We start from the raw sequence: 13,125 nt of genomic DNA, 5'->3' as shown, positions 1-13,125 counted from the left end.
GTAAGTGATTTTTTTTTTCGAAACCCTCTTCTTAGGTTCTAACAAGATGTTTTTTATAGGAAAAAAATGATGGGCCGAATATTAAAATTTTATAGAATCTCATAAGTGTGACTTCCCATGGTGTTGGAAGGACAAAATAGGGTATTATTTGAAAGATGAGGCTGCTATATGGTGGAAATCACTTGATAGTGAGATTCTGAAGTTATGTCGTGTTGACGAAATTGAAAAACTACTTTTGGACAAATGGTCTCATATTGGAAAGAAGGAAACCAAAAAACCTAGCAAGGATTTTATTTTTATAGGGAAAGATGATGGATCTATTATTGAAGAATTCATAAAATGGGAAAATTTAGAAGTTGGGAAATTTTGGAGACCTTTGGCATGGTTTAAGTTTAAAGATGAGACTGCCATATGGTGGAAATCACCTGACTTCGAGAAGCATTTAAGCCTTCCTGATGAAGAGCTTGAAAAAGTCCTTTTAGACAAATGGTATCATGCTAGAAAACAGGAGAATGAGACATGTAAGGGGTTAGTTTCTAATGGTATCTCCTTATTACAGGTTCATGGATGTATTCAGAAAGAGAAGATAATTGTGTCTATCAATCCTAGTTGAAAGTATAATTTTATTAATGTTCATTTGGCTAAAAAATTTCAAGTTCCAGCAAACCACATGGAAAACACACAGGTTGATAATGAGGATGTTCAAGTTTATAAAGATTTGAAGATTACAATGTATAAGTATGTATTGCATTCTGATTTTTATGCTTCAAATATGACTAATGTGGATGTTGTTTTGGGATACCCTTGGATGGAATCTGTTGGTACTATCAATATTACTGTGCAAAATAAATTTTTGAAGATCTGGTATAAAAAGAAGAAAATTACATTACAGGATATTTCCATCAATAAACAACTAGAGTCCAAGGAGGCTGAAGTAGAAAATGTTATAGGTACTGATACATTAGATGAGGAATCCATGGTTGAAGTAATATTGGAAGACAAGAAACAACAGCAGATGCCACAACATGTACAAGATACCAATCAGGATCCATTAGGTGGTGAATTAAAGAAAGATACACCGTTGGTTAAAACTTTAGCATATCACCACCCACATCAGCCTGCAAGAAAAGAACCAACACAATGGCAACAAATTAGCCATAAGGAAAACAACCCCCAAATGACAGATAGAGAAGGGAGACGATCCACCCACAACACATCAACACAGAAGAGCCACCAGGGTCAACTTCCATCTGAAGCGAGCGAGGCACCAGCTAGATTAAGGGTTCACCTTTCTCTTGGATGGTTAGATGCACGTGCATGGTACCAGTGGACTACTCTTTTGAGTAGATGTTATTATTTTTGTTCTTCTTATGTTTCGAGTACGAAACATGTTTAAGGGGGGTGGAATCTAGTATATCTAGGGGGATAGTATGGGGTACAGAGGGAGGTACCCAAAGGAATAATGTAATAATGGGATGGGCCATAGCTATAAGGTATGCCTGCGGTATTAGATATATGGTATTGAGAGAACCATGGTAATGACCCATGGTATTGTATGTATGAATCATATATAGAGACTAGAGACTCCCCATTGAGGGAGGTCAAGGAATATTGTATGGACAAGCATATGGCTTGTGGAGTGTTCTCCTTCCTTAAGGAGTGATTGTATGGTGTTACCCTACCTTAAGGGTTTTGATCAATAAAGAAGAATTTCTATATTTTGTGTTTTTTTACAGTTATTGGGTATACTGGCATCATTTCATATATTCGTAGGTCAAATCTATTACTAAGATTCACAATATGTAAACCTCAGTACATTTTGTTTTCCACAAGAAGGAAAATCCTTTATTCACCTATTCAAATAGTACCGAGATGTGTTTGCATGGACTTGAGACTATTTGAAGACACATGATACTTGTATCATCTAACATGTCATTCCCATTAAAGAAGGGGTGAAACCTTTTCAGCAGAAGCTAAGGAAATTTCATCCAACATTAGAACCCCTAATTTAAAAGGAATTGAGAAAGTTGTTGGATTCTCAGATCATTTTCAAGGTTAGACATTCTACTTGGGTTTTGAATTTGGTCCCAGCCAGAAAGAAGTTTGATGAGACAAACGTATGTGTTGAATTTCGAAACCTCAACCAGACATTAGATAAAGATAATTACTTGGTGTCATCCATGGAAAAAATCCTCCAAACAAAATCTAGGTCTGAGATGTTCTCGCTGCTAGTTGGTTTGCTTGGCTATAATTAAGTGTTAATTTTCGAACCAGATCATCTCAAAACTATCTTCAGGACCAAGTGGGGAACATTCGCCTTTAAACATATGCCATTTGGGCTTATCAATGTTGGTGCTACATTTCAAAGAGTGATGGACATCGCTTCCTATGGCCTGATTGGAAAACGTGTAGTTGTTTATTTGGATGATGCAACTATTGTTTCCAAAAGAATATTAGATCATGTACGTCATCTGAAGCAAATTTTTGAGTGGTGTCATAAATGCGGTATTTCTCTCAATCCCAAGAAAAGCATCTTTGTTGTGTTAGAAGGTACTCTCTTAGGACACATCCTTGCAAAGAGTGGAATCAAAGTTGATCCTGAAAGGGTCAAAGCTATAATTAGATCCCATTCTAGGTGAATAAGAAATATATGTAATCTTTCTTAGGGAACATTAATTTCCTATGAAAGTTCATTTCTGATGATGATTAGATAGTTAAACCTTATAGGAGATGATCAAGAAATATGTGAATTATAAATGGGACAAAAGGGAAAAGGATTATTTCACTCAAATTAAACAATATATTGCTTACACACCTACATTATTTAGTCCTGATTATGGTAAATATTTATTGCTTCACACTTTTACTTCAGATTCATATATTGTGGTCGTACTGACTCAAAATGAAGCTGAGGGAAATGAACAACCTATTTCTTTCATGAGTGTTGGCTTACAAGAGTCGTATCTGAACTACCCTTCCATCGATAAACAATCTTATGTTGTGTATAAGGCAGTAAAATATTTCAGGACTGATCTCCTTAAAGCTCACATGATCATATATGTTCCTCATCCAACAGTCATAATTCTTTTTGTGCAACAACAGATGGGTGAGAAGGGGGAAAATTGGATGAGATGTTTACAAGAATATCATCTGTAGTTTAAACCAGTTCATACCATTAAGGGTCATGTCCTTTGTCAACTTTCAGCTAAAGCGTGATAGGCCCCTAAGATTTATATTTCAGGTTGGGAGTGGGAAATAGAGATGTACAATATTGAATAAGTGCCCCATAACAAATGTACAATGCCATGGTATTCAAACATACAAAAATTCTTAGAGCATGAAACCTTTCCCACACATTTATCGAATAAACAAAAGAGGGAAATCCACCTTAAATCTCTATCCTATCAGCTCATTCATGGAGTGATTTTCAGAAAGCACCATAATGGTGTCTTGCTAAGATGCCTTGAGCCTCAAGATACAAAGAAGGTACTAAGATACCTACACAATGGATCGATAGGTGGCCACTATGAAGGTGATAAAAATGTGCATAAAGTAATGAGGGTTGGTTATTATTGGCCCACCTTATTCAAATATTCTCATGCTTATGCTCACAAGTTCCCAACTTGTCATAGATGCGTTGGTTGATATTAGAAGTTAGTTTCCCCACTTATACTAGTAGCAGTCGAGGAACTATTCCAATAGTGAGGACTAGATGCTATTAAAGAAATATTTCCACATTCATCAAAGCAACATTGATACATTCTAACAACAATAAATTATCTCACTTGGTGGAAAAAAATAGTTCATTTAAGACAAGTTAATGACTAGGAAGTCATCCACTTCTTAAAGCATAACATTATAACCAAGTTTGGCATTCCAACATCTCTTGTCTTTGATAATGCAACTTATTTTTTTTCATTGAAACTTTATGAATTCACATTAGAAAATGGTATTGTATTAAAGCATGCATCTAACTATTACCTGTAGGCAAATGGTTTAGCTGAATCAACAAACAAAAATAGTATCCACATAATTAAGAAAACCATTTTCTGTAAGGAAAGGAACCGACGCAATGCTTTGAAAAATGCATTATGGGCTAACCATATCACTCTAATGCCTTCCTTAAAAACCTCATTGTACTTCCTAGTATATGGAAAATACATTATCTAGCCTCTGAACATGTATCTTACATCCTTGCAACTCTCCTAAGAGTCCTAAGGTAGACCTTGCCTTCTGGTTCAAAGCATGATAGATACCTTGCTAAAAATTGAGGAAGAAAGACTCAAATCCAAAGAAATATTTGTTGTCCATCAAAACCATATTAAACACTAGTTCGACAAGAAATCCTAAGGGAAAAAGAGTTTTGATGTGGGTGACTTAATATTGAAGTGGAAAAAATCCCACAAAGAGAAAGGAAAAAACATGAAGTTCCAACCTCTATGGATTGGCCCTTTCACCATTGAAGAAAAGCTTGGTCATAATACTTTCAAGCTAAAATCCTTAGATGGGAGGACTAACCCTCTTCCCATAAATGATTGATATTTGAAGCATTATTTCCAATAGAAGCTCTAAGTTGTGTTCCCTGTACAATATTTTATTTTGTTTCTTTTCTTTTCATTTATGTCAGTTAGATGTGTGTCATGTCAAGTTGGGTCTTGTCTTGTTTTATGTCATGTTCATTTTACATAAATAAGGCCTTGTGTGAAACGTGTGTGGCTTAGAAACACTTTGTTGTGAAATAAAAATAAAATGTGACAACCACAATGCTTGGTTATCTATTTATTCTTCTTCTCTATTTGGGAAAACATCATAGGTTGAGATAAGTCTAGACAGAAAATGAGATACATCCAAAAACAAAACCTTGAGGGAACATATTATATCCTCATCTATTCTATTATCCAACCTCCTCAAGTTGGTGTACATACACTTGGTGTGTTATGTGCTTATCCAAACTAGCAAAGAAGGGATAAGGGGAAAATTTAAAGATAGAAAACCAATATCAGAGGTTATATAAATACTTTTTTGAAGGGGAAAACTCTTATGCTCTTAATAATTTGGGATCCCTCTTCCACCATGTTATCACTGAAAAAATTTCAATGCTAAATGTCTGCAAATAAGCACATGAATCCTTTTAGCGGTTTCGCAGCGCTACATGTTTAGGTGGTTTCGTAGCGCGCTACGAAATTGGGGATTTGTCCTAATCCATAGCAACTGTCATGCAAAATAGCTCTGCGGTGGATGTATTTTACAGGTGGCATGCTCTCAAGCTCCTGCGTGTATGCTTGTTATCAATTCTGAATCTCGAAGCCTCAAAGTTCATGTAGGAGAGGAAGCTGTTCGCAAGAAGGCTGAGAAATTGGAACTTTTAAAAGCAGAAAGGAAGGAGAAAACAATGACATTATTTCGACAGTCACAAAAGCATATATTCTACACCGAACCTAGTAAAGTTGAAGCTGGGAACTCTGTTACAGTCTTTTACAACCCATCTAATACAGTTTTGAATGGTAAATCTGAAGTATGGTTTCGGTGCTCTTTCAATCGATGGACTCATCGACTTGGTGTTCTTCCACCACAGCGAATGATCCCGGCAGATAATGGTTCCCATGTGAAGGCAACTGTTAAAGTGCCACTAGATGCATATATGATGGATTTTTTTTTTCTCTGAAAGAGGCGATGAACATGGTGGATTGTATGACAATAGAAATGGAAATGGCACCTGTTGCAAAGGTTGGAAGACAGGCAGATGTGGTTACAAGTCTTTCTCGTGCAGTTCAAGAATTGGGACATAATGCTGAGATCATTTGCCCAAAATACGATTGTCTTGATTACAGCAAGGATTCGGAGGTCTCTCTCTTTCAAGTTATGAAAATTGTATCTAACAAGCATGATTTGAGCTCTGTAGAGAAGGTTAATCTTCCAGAAGAGCAGGTTCTTCGTCTCTGTAACGGAATTGTACCTAATTCTTCGTCCCTGTAATGGAATCAGTTTCAACTCCTTGAATTAACAATCTTTGCCGACAATTGGCTTCTATGGGGACAAGCGAACGATGAGTGGAATATTGAAGGAGATGGGTGTTATAGATCATTCCGTTCATGCGCAAATGAAGGAAGACAAATTCGAACCAGGTTTGTATGTTGGTCTTTTGAAGCGGCGCATAATTGTTTTCTATTAGCATCAAGGTAGTCATCTCAAAGATGCATCAAGGAAACAGGTTTCTTGCAATTTCATACGTTATGTAGTGGATTTGTGCGATGATGTTATTGTGTGCGTTGAAGAGCATAACCTTCTGGGATCTATGTCGGTTTCTGTCTCAATCACTTCTCGTAGATTGAAACGAACTCAGAGGCTCAAGATAAGTCATGTCCAGAATTCTGAAAAGGATGAATCTATAAGGAAACGCTCAGTAGTTTCAGGTGAGCAGCTTTTTCTTCAATTTGGAAGCAACAGCACGCTGTTGTAGAAGTCATCTGTGTTTCGGACAATGCAGTTCATGATTGGATAAAACCTTTAGTTCCTAAAAAATTACAAAATGTAACACAGAATATTGTTTTCCTGGCTTTCCTTATGAGCAACGGTATTTTGGAGCAAATGAAGAGCTTTGGTCAGCCTATTATTGAGAAACTTGTGAACACAGAAAGAGATTTCATTGATAACTCATGATTCTGTTGGCTCGGGTGGGTTTAAAAATGAAAATACCCTGAATGTGGAGATAGATATAGGCTCATTTATCAGTGTTGAAGATGGTTCACTTTCGTGCAGTCAGGCTTCCAGCTCCAGCCAGATCATAACTGTTGATACATTGGAAGATCACTTCCAGATATTGAGCTTGGATCAAACAGAGACATAATTACAGTTGCTTCGGCAAATCCAAAAAGGTAAGTTGTTTAAACAATACAGCAGTTTCGTAGCGCGCTACGAAACTGCTGTAGGTAGTGTTTTTAGCGCAGACAGGCAGTTTGGTATACAAGCGGGAATTTTGACAGAGAGGCACCTGTCCATCAACGAAGCTGCCAGCACATTTGGGAATATGGTGATGCTCGTCATTGTTGGGGTATTAAAAAGAGCTGGAGACATGCAGCTTGAATTCCGAAGAGTGGTGGAAGACAAGGACCGGGAAAACAGGGCACCTATCTTGTTGATTAATGAACCATCTACGCAGCCAGTATCCAAAGCCAGCTTGTTCATTGCATTCTCCTCCAACATATCTCGGCCAAAACAGAAAGTATACAGGTGTCAAGAATCAGAAAGTAACCATGCTACGAGGAGGACAGATTTGAGTTTTGAATAAATTAGGACCTTTTGTAATTACAGTTCAGCACTTATGTAATTAATGAATTAGTTAAGCAGTAGATAGGAGTAGTTAATAGCAGCCTTCGAGCTCGCTCTAGGTGGTTAAGAATGTATTCCTATATATGGATCAGACTTGGATGTAATTGGGGTTGGAGATTTTGATAAAAAAGAGAAGACTATTTGGTTTATGTATAGCAGAGCTCAGTAATACAAATGACTGTTATTTCTTCTCAGGATTCACAATATGTCTTATTGTTCAGATGTGTGATGGTTTATTCTCTTTAGTGTTCTCTTACAGTTTTGTTACAGCATAATCACTCAGAATTCATGTATCATGCTCTGACTTCCTGTATGCTTTGCAAGCTGTGTTTTATGTAAGTCATGTTTGAACATTAGATGTAAAGTGCCCTGATTTCTATGAAAGGATGGTGTTGTTGTTTGCTGAGATATGTGAGACTCCATAAGCCCAATGGAAATCAATTTGATATTTGTCCAGCCAGCTTATTTTCATGTGTTTTTTAAAGAGTTAGCCATCTTTCCTTGTCATTAGTCCATATTCATAATCTGTGAGAGAGCCCTCTCTGACTAAGGAGGCTAAGCCTTAGTCTAAAGGCTGGTTTGAAATAGTTACACAGAATCTTGCTGATTGGCAGCCTTCAGTACCTGATTTTGTGATAACATTTTGGTGCGTCTGCCGGGAGCCTGAAGTCTATTCATTCCCGAAATTAAGAGGTTGAACTTCTGAAGGTAGCAGGAGCTCAAACATCTTTTTGAGGCTGCAAAACTACCTTGGCGACTCCACACATCGAATAAGAAATTTGAAGGTGACTCCACTGCTAGAAGATCAGTAGCTTGATGAAGTTTCAAGATGGATTCTACTGCAAGAATGAATGCCAGGTATTCTCCTATGGATCGGTCTCATATCCATGGTTTTCCAAATCCTATGCCGGAGGTTGATTGGTTAGAGGATCTTCCAATATTCAAAGATGAAAAGAAAGATGATGCTGCTCTTCATTTGGTTAAATTCCATATGCATGTACGCAGTCTTAAGGTTCATTTCCCTGAAGATTGTCTCATGAAAATGTTTATGACCACTTTAGAAGGAAAAGCATGGTCTTGGTATAAAAGTCTGGAAAATGGTTCAATATATTCGCTTGCTAGTTTTCATGATGTATTCTGTGAAATGTATAAAGAAGGTTATCCTTCCTTATTGCTGCTTAAAGATTGCTGTAGGCATTCTTTAAATCTTATTCAGTACTTGGATGATTGTTATGATGATGATGAATTTATGGATGAAGAAATTTTAGAGGCTCTTCATAACAATGCATTTCAGCACCGAGAAGAAAGTATAACCTCTCATGAAACGCAGCATGAAGATTAGCAGGGGTTTGTTTGTGAAAACCATGTTTCATCCTTTGATATTGATGTAGAGATGCAGCAGATTTGTCAGGCTTCAGATCATCATGAGTATGAAATCGATTACACCCAGCAAGAAGAAATACTGGAGGAAATTTTCTATGACCCTCAGGCAGAGGAAAAGCTTGTTCCATTTTGTAATTCCTTACAGCAGCTTACTTCAAATAATGATCATAATAGTGAGGAAAATTACATTGTTTGTGAGCATCATTTAGAAAGGCAGTTGGATAGCATATCAAATAAATTTGGTGTGGCTGAGGATCAGTCGTTTGAAGATACAGAAAGTTTTGAGAATCAACAAACTAACCATGTGTTTTTTGACCCTATAGCTGAATACATGGAAAAGATTTACTGTTCAGGCGGCTTCCAGTTATATTTTCATGTTGAAGAACAGTTATACCTCATGCTGCCTCGGTTACTTCAGTATCTGGTTTATTTTTGTTTCAAGCACAGCCAAAGGACTCAAATGTCAGATAAGATAAAGGATTGGCTATATTGGAAATTTCACATTGATTGAGCAGGAAGAAGTTGAAATTGTTAGGGTAGGTAGGTAGGTAAATGCAAATAAGCTCAAGGTTGACTGAGCATTTTTTTTTAGTAGATGTAGATTTCTTTTTCCTAACAGTGATCAGCAAGCTTAAGCCCGAGGTGAAGGCCCAAGAAGCTGGAAGAAGAAGTTTGTCAAGTAAATTTTACAAGGCACTGGAACTGCAGGTTCTTAGTGTACCACAAGGGCACACTATCCCAAGTGGAGCCACTGTTATCACTGACAAAATTTCAATGCTAAATGTCTGCAAATAAGCACATGAATCCTTTTAGCGGTTTCGCAGCGCTACATGTTTAGGTGGTTTCGTAGCGCGCTACGAAATTGGGGATTTGTCCTAATCCATAGCAACTGTCATGCAAAATAGCTCTGCGGTGGATGTATTTTACAGGTGGCATGCTCTCAAGCTCCTGCGTGTATGCTTGTTATCAATTCTGAATCTCGAAGCCTCAAAGTTCATGTAGGAGAGGAATCTGTTCGCAAGAAGGCTGAGAAATTGGAACTTTTAAAAGCAGAAAGGAAGGAGAAAACAATGACATTATTTCGACAGTCACAAAAGCATATATTCTACACCGAACCTAGTAAAGTTGAAGCTGGGAACTCTGTTACAGTCTTTTACAACCCATCTAATACAGTTTTGAATGGTAAATCTGAAGTATGGTTTCGATGCTCTTTCAATCAATGGACTCATCGACTTGGTGTTCTTCCACCACAGCGAATGATCCCGGCAGATAATGGTTCCCATGTGAAGGCAACTGTTAAAGTGCCACTAGATGCATATATGATGGATTTTGTTTTTCTCTGAAAGAGGCGATGAACATGGTGGATTGTATGACAATAGAAATGGAAATGGCACCTGTTGCAAAGGTTGGAAGACTGGCAGATGTGGTTACAAGTCTTTCTCGTGCAGTTCAAGAATTGGGACATAATGCTGAGATCATTTGCCCAAAATATGATTGTCTTGATTACAACAAGGATTCGGAGGTCTCTCTCTTTCAAGTTATGAAAATTGTATCTAACAAGCATGATTTGAGCTCTGTAGAGAAGGTTAATCTTCCAGAAGAGCAGGTTCTTCGTCTCTGTAACGGAATTGTACCTAATTCTTCGTCCCTGTAATGGAATCAGTTTCAACTCCTTGAATTAACAATCTTTGCTGACAATTGGCTTCTATGGGGACAAGTGAACGATGAGTGGAATATTGAAGGAGATGGGTGTTATAGATCATTCCGTTCATGCGCAAATGAAGGAAGACAAATTCGAACCAGGTTTGTATGTTGGTCTTTTGAAGCGGCGCATAATTGTTTTCTATTAGCATCAAGGTAGTCATCTCAAAGATGCATCAAGGAAACATGTTTCTTGCAATTTCATACATTATGTAGTGGATTTGTGCGATGATGTTATTGTGTGCGTTGAAGAGCATAACCTTCTGGGATCTATGTCGATTTCTGTCTCAATCACTTCTTGTAGATTGAAACGAATTCAGAGGCTCAAGATAATTCATGTCCAGAATTCTGAAAAGGATGAATCTATAAGGAAACGCTCAGTAGTTTCAGGGGAGCAACTTTTTCTTCAATTTGGAAGCAACAGCACGTTGTTGTAGAAGTCATCTGTGTTTCGGACAATGCAGTTCATGATTGGATAAAACCTTTAGTTCCTAAAAAATTACAAAATGTAACACAGAATATTGTTTTCCTAGCTTTCCTTATGAGCAACGGTATTTTGGAGCAAATGAAGAGCTTTGGTCAGCCTATTATTGAGAAACTTGTGAACACAGAAAGAGATTTCATTGATAACTCATGATTCTGTTGGCTCGGGTGGGTTTAAAAATGAAAATACCCTGAATGTGGAGATAGATATAGGCTCATTTATCAGTGTTGAAGATGGTTCACTTTCGTGCAGTCAGGCTTCCAGCTCCAGCCAGATCATAACTATTGATACATTGGAATATCACTTCCAGATATTGAGCTTGGATCAAACAGAGACATAATTGCAGTTGCTTCGGCAAATCCAAAAAGGTAAGTTGTTTAAACAATACAGCAGTTTCGTAGCGCGCTACGAAACTGCTGTAGGTAGTGTTTTTAGCGCAGACAGGCAGTTTGGTATACAAGTGGGAATTTTGACAGAGAGGCACCTGTCCATCAACGAAGCTGCCAGCACATTTGGGAATATGGTGATGCTCGTCATTGTTGGGGTATTAAAAAGAGCTGGAGACATGCTGCTTGAATTCCGAAGAGTGGTGGAAGACAAGGACCGGGAAAACAGGGCACTTATCTTGTTGATTAATGAACCATCTACGCAGCCAGTATCCAAAGCCAGCTTGTTCATTGCATTCTCCTCCAACATATCTCGGCCAAAACAGAAAGTATACAGGTGTCAAGAATCAGAAAGTAACCATGCTACGAGGAGGACAGATTTTAGCTTTGAATAAATTAGGACCTTTTGTAATTACAGTTCAGCACTTATGTAATTAATGAATTAGTTAAGCAGTAGATAGGAGTAGTTAATAGCAGCCTTCGAGCTCGCTCTAGGTGGTTAAGAATGTATTCCTATATATGGATCAGACTTGGATGTAATTGGGGTTGGATATTTTGATAAAAAAGAGAAGACTATTTGGTTTATGTATAACAGAGCTCAGTAATACAAATGACTGTTATTTCTTCTCAGGATTCACAATATGTCTTATTGTTCAGATGTGTGATGGTTTATTCTCTTTAGTGTTCTCTTACAGTTTTGTTACAGCATAATCACTCAGAATTCATGTATCATGCTCTGAATTCCTGTATGCTTTGCAAGCTGTGTTTTATGTAAGTCATGTTTGAACATTAGATGTAAAGTGCCCTGATTTCTATGAAAGGATGGTGTTGTTGTTTGCTAAGATATGTGAGACTCCATAAGCCCAATGGAAATCAATTTGATATTTGTCCAGCCAGCTTATTTTCATGTGTTTTTTAAAGAGTTAGCCATCTTTCCTTGTCCTTAGTCCATATTCATAATCTGTGAGAGAGCCCTCTCTGACTAAGGAGGCTAAGCCTTAGTCTAAAGGCTGGCTTGAAATAGTTACACAGAATCTTGCTGATTGGCAGCCTTCAGTACCTGATTTTGTGATAACACACCAGTTGAAAATAACAATTGTTGAAGCATGATACTATTTAATAAATAAATAAAGGGTGAAAGAAGAGAAAGGCTCCCTGTGTAGGGAGTAGAAACAAGCGACTTCATCAGGGTACTGCCAAGGCCTTCTGATAGCGAAGCAATGTTTTTGCTTCTATAGTGACTCTGCTATGGTATTGTCCATGCCTTTTGATAACGGAGCAACACCAAAGATGAAATTCATACTCTCAGTATCTTAAACTCGAAACACACATTACCCTTTCCTAGATTGAAACAATTGTGATACGACATCTCTTTTGTGTGTGTTTGAACCAAGTGGAAGAAAGTGAGGTACTATGTATATAACCATGTTGAAAGGGGGATGTCAAGGAAATATGATTGGTGAATAAATACTCCCTAAAGGGCTAACCCTTTAACTGAAATGCTATCCCTAGGCAAAGAAACTCAAGTTCACCTAGTGTGTCGCCAAGTGTTGTCGCTGCTACAACACCCTCCAAAATTCCACTACATTTAAATTTTGGATCCTACTCAACTGTCACATCAAGTGTCGCCTTCATCTTCATTCTATATGTTTCAAGTGTTCTTGATCATTCTTGAGTGTCGTTTCATTTATTAAGACATATCTACTACATTTCATGGTCATGACACCTTTGTTTGTTGCAAAACGACACCTTTTAGTTATAGTCTCACACACTTTGTTTGTTGTAATTATGGAGTGCATATAAAATTTCGTTTTGATGCTTATTTATCATTCTTTAATCTTG

General features: G+C 37.5%; 2 pseudogenes; both read left to right on the top strand.

Annotated features, from left to right (window-relative positions):
* LOC149225182 (soluble starch synthase 3, chloroplastic/amyloplastic pseudogene) overlaps positions 1 to 5,976 on the top strand; it is a 61,383-nt pseudogene extending 55,407 nt beyond the window's left edge.
* Positions 5,977 to 9,668: 3,692 nt separating this feature from the next.
* On the top strand, positions 9,669 to 10,366 carry LOC149225181 (soluble starch synthase 3, chloroplastic/amyloplastic pseudogene; annotated as a pseudogene).
* Positions 10,367 to 13,125: the final 2,759 nt, after the last annotated feature.

This window comes from Pinus tabuliformis, chromosome J (assembly GCF_031772625.1).
Source record: "Pinus tabuliformis cultivar Carrire ecotype Pingquan chromosome J, CPIR1, whole genome shotgun sequence".
In the NCBI taxonomy this organism is placed as follows: domain Eukaryota; kingdom Viridiplantae; phylum Streptophyta; class Pinopsida; order Pinales; family Pinaceae; genus Pinus; species Pinus tabuliformis.
The sequence above is the reverse complement of the archived record's forward strand: the minus strand, read 5'-3'. Positions and strand labels throughout refer to the sequence as shown.